The 7,500-nt window shown below is 44.0% G+C and overlaps 1 protein-coding gene across 1 annotated transcript in view; it reads right to left on the reverse strand.

Annotated features, from left to right (window-relative positions):
* LOC105901480 (glutamate receptor ionotropic, kainate 2-like) overlaps positions 1–7,500 on the reverse strand; it is a 56,897-nt gene that overhangs the window by 47,827 nt on the left and 1,570 nt on the right.

The following is a 7,500-nucleotide window of genomic DNA, read 5'->3' on the forward strand; positions in this document are numbered from 1 at the left end:
TTAAACATTTTTGTGTATACACATTGATTTTCTTAATTCATGCTAAAATCATTGTATGAAGTGTTACAATTATGAATAATTGTAAGCGTATTTTTAACGGAACAAAGTCTTCATCCTTAGTGTATGGGTTTAAGGTACATGGAAAATAAGATGTTTTTTTTTTTGTTTTTTTTTCGGAAACCGTACGTGATCTCACAGCAGCAGACGACTGCTGTTAGATCAAAAGGGGGAGGTGTTGAGCTTCAGAGAGAATTGACCTTAATAAGATGATAACTGCAAAATGTGTTTTTTCTCAAAACAGGTTTAGCTGCTGAATTTCTGACTTCATCAAATGATCCAGGAGCAATTAATGAATTAAGGAATGCCTTAAATGGTTTGGCATTCAAGTGCCATTGGAATCTGGATAAAAATGGATTTTATGAGATACTTTTGTAACTAACTAACTAACTGTAACTCTGTTAACAGATTGATTCCTTTCTCTTAGGGATGGACACACCTGTCTCCTGAACAAGCGAATGAATGTGTGTGTATGCCTGTAGGCTGGCCAGCCGTCGTATGAATGAATGAATGAACTTACAGGACTGTTTAACCTACATTTGACCACTGCCTTTGTCTTTAAGTGAAATTGTTTGAATTGAAGGAGATTTAAAAACGTTTTCTTTCTTTCAATCATTCCATTTCTTTCAAACATTCAACTTCTTTCAAAATCCCCACTCTCAGTTCTTTATTTGGTTAGTATGGGTCTGTGGTTTTTAAATGCCCAAACCTTGCAGATAACAGGATGATGTGATGTCTCTTGTGAGATTAAAGGAAACCTGCTTTTGTCTGAGATTAAGCTGTCTGCCGTCTTTCACACCCAATACCAAATGTCTATTGTCTGATGTGTTGAGTATGCTAACAGGCTTCCTGCCTCATGGAGGTGTTGGCCGGTATTATCTTTTTCTGAGATCTCGTTACAGACAGTTTTTAGGAATATGGAGAATAGCGATGACAAAAAAGGAAGCAGCTTCTCACCAAGGTGTCGAAAGGGGGACCATTCCAGAAAATCAACAGATGAAGGAACAGCAGAATCGTTTGAACTTCAAACAAACGCCATGCCGCATCTGGCCAGGACGTCGAAATGAGGACAAACTCAGACCACAGCCATCAACCCAGATCAACACCTCTGGAATCCACAGGACCACCGCAACACCTGAACCGATGACCACCACTCCCCAAGAAGAGATGACGGGGACACCTCAAAGAAATGGCAATCTCCTGATATGCTAAGAGATGCATAGGTGGAATGACCCCATAAGGAGCAAAGACCACAGGAGGGGAACAACTGAGACAAGCCAAGCGTCACAGACACACACACACACACTAACACGCACAAACACACACACACGTCCTACCCCCTCCCAAGGAAAGTCAACCCTTGCTTTTAAACAAAGGCAAGACACAATACACAGAGTGTCAAGACACACACACCTTCAACCATCATAGACGATCAACTCCAAGGGACCACGGAAAAATCGGGAACGATTACCATCACCATCAAAGACACACACATTCTGGAGTCACACACACGAACACACACACACAGAGACACACACTTGTTACCGTCAACCCATCCGTATTACCGTCAACCCACATTACAATAAAGTAATGCTCCATGTCATGTACCCCTCAGTAACCAGAAAGGAAATGTTTTAAAATGTTGTGACACTATAATGTATCTCCCATAATCCGTTATCTTCTGTACTATTGTTTAATCCTAACCTTTCATTTTAGCTTAGTTTACCTTAGAGTTAACATGTGTAATTAAGTTTGTTCTGTGTTCTCACCGCTTGTAAACTGCATTTTCCGAATGGGTACCATGTACATATATGTATTACTTCTGTTATATTTCTCTGCTCTCACGGCTAAAATAGGATGGTTATGTTGATATAACATCGGGAAGGAATTTGTCCCTAAATCAGAGGTCCACACAATTGGCGAAAAAGCGTGGGGCACTCTGTAACATGGGTTTCGCCTTCCCTCGTGAGAGAATGCCACATTTATGAGACAGAGACTGAACAAAGCCACTCACTCAAGAAAAAGAAAATAGTTAAATGATCTGATGTTTAAGACATACAGTCTTAAAAAGGGGGAATGAAGGGACCAGCATAGGTCATAAGAATATGCCATAGTCAATAAGTCAATGATATTATACCTAGTCATAATTGTTACTTTTATTTGGATTTAACTAGCCATGAGTGGACTTTGCTTGGTGAATATTCTTTGTCTCTGACCTGGGTAAGTGAGGTGTGATACTAGACTCTCACCAAAGAGCACTCAAGCTTGTAAATCATATGATGCAAGTGTAAGGACTCAAAATGGGTCAGTTTTTAAATATTGTTCATTGTTAGTATTGACTGCATTTCCACATTGACTACATAAGGGCCAGACCAGGGCCAGACAAGGCCCGATCAGAGCCACATCAGGGCCAGAATCAGGGCCAGAATCAGAGCCAGACCTGACCAAACTGACCATTGTCAGTTGTCTAACTGTCATTAGAAAATGGGTAAATGAAAATAAAATTCCATAAGAGTTACAAAATACCATCTGGCTGTGCTGACAACCCCAAGGTCACTGTTTTGATTCCCAGGAAGCACACATGCTTACACTATGTATATCCAATTTAAAGAGACAGCATGCACCACTCAGACACTTTTTGAAGCATGTTTTTTATATGCAACAAGTATCATCTTCAAATGTATTTTCATGGTATATATTCATGTGAAGGGCAGATAAACACACCTGTTCACCAACATAAGCACCATGTTGTTTTTTTGTTCGAGTCAGGCCACCCCATGAAAATGTAAAAAAAAAAAAAGCCTACCATATCACCTAAAGACATAAGTTAGCATGCTAGCAAGCCTTTTGTCAGTGCCAACTGTGCTGTTGTTAGCGTTTGCCTTTTCATGTGGTTGGAGTGCTGCTCGTGACGTGTCTTTGGATGGAAGTGTTTGCTAAGTGAAGAGCAAGTGCAAATGAAGAGTGAGGCATCTAGAGTTTCTCTATTGGAGAAAAAACTGAGCAAATAAATGCTGAGAGAAGCAGTTACTCATGCTTGCCAATGCACAACAAGCTGGCTATCATGTAATGTGCCTTGTCTAGGCCTGCCACAAACATAGAGAAAGAAAACGGGAGAGAGAGAGAGCGAGAGCAAGAGAGAGAGAGAGAGAGAGAGAGAGAAAGGGATAAAGAAATAGAAAGACACAGAGATGAATGGGGGTTTTCAAACAGAAACAAAGACAAGAGAACAGAGGTGATGCATGTCTATGGACAGCAATGGTTCACACATGGTAAACACATAGATGAAGAGAGAGGGAGACAACGGGGTTGGACAAAAAGAAGAGAAAGGATCAAGAGAGAGACTTTGACTTGACTCTCAAAACCCTTTTATTTAAAACACCATTTGAAAACCATAGAGAGAGAAAGAGAGAGAGAGAGAGAAAATAGTACCTCTTGTTCTGCATGCCCTTTGTACTGTTACTGCTTATTGTTTGTTTTATTTATCTATGTTAATTTCAATTGTATATTTTGTGTAAATATGCTTTGGCAATGTTGTATTGTATGCAGTCATGCCAATAAAGCCATTTAAATTTGAATTTGAATTTGAGAGTGAGAGAGGGAGAGAAAGAAATAATGAGATGGAAAGAGGTGTGCAGAGACAGAGAGAAAGGCAAAGACTCAGAGAGAGAGCAGAGAGTTTGAGTACTATAGACAGGGGCAAGGCATAGACACTCAGACAGACAGACAGGGGGCTTTGGCAACAGTGTATCGCACATTCATGCCAATAAAGCCATTTGAATTGAATTGAATTGAGAGAAAGAGAGAGACAGGGAGAGACAGGGAGAGAGAGAGCATGAGAAGAAAGAAATGAATGAAGAGAAAAAACAGAGAGGACTGGGGAGACAAAAACAGAGAAAAAATCAGCAGCACAGACAGGGAACATCTGCACTGGCAGCAGTGATGGAGGTCTGTCCTCATCTTCAGCTTCAGCACCATGGACAGGGGCAGGACACAAACACGGAGAAGGAGAGAGACAGACATGGAAGGGAGAGAGAGAGATAGACATGGAAGGGAGAGAGACAGACATGGAAGGGAGAGAGATAGACATGGAAGGGAGAGAGATAGACATGGAAGGGAGAGAGACAGACATGGAAGAGAGAAACAGACATGGAAGGGAGAGACAGAAGACAGAAGCCTCAGCTTTAGCACCATGGACAGGGGAAGGGTATATGGAGAGAGAATGAGTGGGAGCGAGCTACAGGGCTGGACAAAAAAAGGCATGGAGGATGGAAAAGAGAGAGCGAGAGAGAGAGGGAGATTAATACAAAAATAGAAAGACAGTCACAGACAGAGAGCATCTGTACTGGCAGCCGTGACTTGAGATCTGGCACCAGCTTTAGTGTCAGTCTCAGCACTAAGGACAGGGGCAGAGAACAAACCCAGAGGAAGAGAGAGACAGAGACAGAGAGGGGGGCAGATAGAGAGAGAGAGAGAGAGAGAGAGAGAGAGACAGAGAGAGACAGAGAGAGACAAAGAGAGACAGAGAAGAAGAAGAAGTCCAAAATCTGCACTGGCAGTAGAGGCTTGCGATCTAACCTCAACTTCAACACTATGGACAGGGGCAGGGAACAAACGCAGTGGAAAAGAGAGATTGAGATAACAACGAGCAGAGGACAAAGAGTGAGAGAGAAAAACATTGGGGTACAGAGGGAGAGAGAGAGGGAGGGAGGGGGAGAGAGTGGGCACGCTGAGTCGGAGAGAGAAAAAGGCAGTGACTGAGCTGAGATCTACCCTCAGCCTGGGCTTTATCACCATGGGCAGGTGCCGGACACTAAAAACATGGATGAGAAAGAGAGAGAGGTGTGGGAGAGGAAAAGATGTGTGTGTCTGCGTGTGTGTCTGTGTGTCTGTGTCTGTGTCTGTGTCTGTGTCGGTGTCTGTGTCTGTGTCTGTGTCTGTGTCTGTGTCTGTGTCTGTGTCTGTGTCTGTGTCTGTGTCTGTGTCTGTGTCTGTGTCTGTGTATGGGTGTCTGCATGTTTGTGTGAGAGTGTGTGTGTGTGTGAGAGAGAGAGAGAGAGAGAGAGAACTGAGAACTGTTTTCACCCTGTGCTTCAGCACCGTGGACAGGGGCAGGGCACAAACACAGAGATGGACAGAGAGGGGTGAGAGAGAGAGAGAGAGAGAGAGAGAGAGAGAGAGAGAGAGAGAGGTGGAGAAAGAGAAAGGGGGGAACAGAGGGACAGACACAGCACCTCCGTTTCAGCACCCTGGACAGGGGCAGGGTATATAAAAACTTAGCTAGAGGGAAAAACGAGTGGCTGAGAGATTTAGAGAGTGAGAGGCAGAGAGAGGCAGAGAGAGATGGAGGCAGAGAGAGTGAGAGGAAGAGAGAAAGAGAGCGGCCGAGAGAGGCAGTGAGAGAGAGAGGCAGAGAGAGAGAGAGAGAGAGAGAGAGAGAAGCAGAGAGAGGCAGAGAGATGGACACAAAGCCTGGGCTTCAGCAGCACGGCCAGGCTCCTGAGTCATGATGAGCCTGGCTGCCTGCTCCCCTCATCTCTTCCACTTCTCCACCCAGCCAGTCATGGAAAGACTCCCATGCCACATCTTATCCAGATCAAAGCCAAAGCTCAGGAAGCTCAGTTTCAATACAACTTGTGGGCCTTAGTTTCCCCCATGGATATTTACTGGCAAATAAGCTGCTGCATGGTTTGCAGGTAAAACACTTCTTAATTGAGATGTACTATCAGGAATTCAGCTATTTAGTGTATTCAGCTTTGATCCTTTACAAAAAGGTATTTGAATGAAATGTTTTGGAAGGACAGAAAATATAACTCTAAAATGTTTTATCTCTCCACAATCCAGGAACCAAAACATTTTAAGGACCTGAAAGATTTTAACATTCATCTTCGTGAATCTCGCTGAAACCATGCAGCCCCACCAGGGCCCTGAATATGGAAGACTAACTCCATATCTGCTGAATCAGTCAGTATGTGGAAAACTGGTACCCTCATTACCCTCAAATCCATGGACAAGTCCACTTGACATCCTCCTCAATTCTTCTGTTGCTACTCTCCTGAATATCTGCTGTAAAATGAAGGTTTTGTGTCTCATATTTGTCAGTATTGGTCACTGCACGCACGCACACACACACACACACGCACGCACGCATGCACGCACGCACACACACACACACGCACTCACACACACACACACACACGTGGAGTGGCCTTGGGTTGCTCAAGGCAAACTGAGACCGCCCTGAGACCGCCTTCAGTGTGAGACTGTATGTGGCTCATTTAACATTAGGGCAGTGTTTGTCATGTAAAATCTTGTCATGAGAGATTAGTGTGTGTGTGTGTGTGTGTGTGTGTGTGTGTGTGTGTGTGTGTGTGTGTGTGTGTTTGCAAGCATTTGTACGTTGTACATGTATGTGTGTGTGTGTGGGGGGGGGGGGTTTGGTGACATATTGGGTGACATATATGCAGTGACAGTCCTCTGACTGTATTTTGATGTGCAGATATATATGGTGACATATATACGCCGGTATGAGCACGTCTGGTGGTGGAAAATAATTACATTGTGATATCTCTCTGGTGATGCATTGAAATTATATTTCCCTAATTTCATTGGGTTTTGTGACTAAGTCACTCCTCTGCTCTGCAATTAGCCCATTCTCGAACACCCTGTAGGTGATGAAAGCTAAGAAGAACCAAAGCTGTTTTTATGACGAACAATATGTGTCTTTTTTTCCTGGTAAAACACGGTCAGTGTTAACAAACAGAGAATTTACAGCTGTGGTCCTGACTAGAAGGCAAAATACACGCCTGTGTTTGAATGCTTGCTGTTCTGTTGTTGAGCTTTTGTTGGAACCCAGCGGTTAAATAAGACACATAGTGCCGAGAAGCTATCTAATTGTATGAGTTTGGTTGTCAAGCTGTCAGTGCTTCTCCAGCAGCTTCCAAAGGGGCCACGACATACAACAGAGCTAAATAGCTTAGCGGCTGACTCAGGCGCTGGCATAAAGTCACAGCTGTGACTAATGTCTAATTACAAACCAATGAGGAAGGAAGGAAGTAAAGCGGACAAAATAGTCACAGGTCTGTCTGTCTCGCTGTTCCTCTGACACACACTCACACACACACACACACACACACAGAGAGAGAGAGAGCAAGCTAGTTATGAAAATGAACCGTGGAGATGCACCGGTTTGTGATTAGTAGCCTCGCGGGCAGGGCTTGTGACTCAAGCCCAAACCGTGCGCCATGACGAGATGTCAGAACAGACCTTACGGTTGCGTCCCACCGAAATCGTGTGGGCTTTTGGCGTGTTTACAGAACAGAGCAAGGCGTAGGGATAGGGGAAATTGGTGGGGGATGCATAGGAGGACAAGCTGCAGGCAGCAGCGCAGGCGGTGATAAAAAAACAAGAAAAACACACACACACATCGCCGTTGCCATAGCG

The sequence above is a fragment of the Clupea harengus genome, chromosome 15 (genome assembly GCF_900700415.2).
Source record: "Clupea harengus chromosome 15, Ch_v2.0.2, whole genome shotgun sequence".
NCBI lineage: Eukaryota > Metazoa > Chordata > Actinopteri > Clupeiformes > Clupeidae > Clupea > Clupea harengus.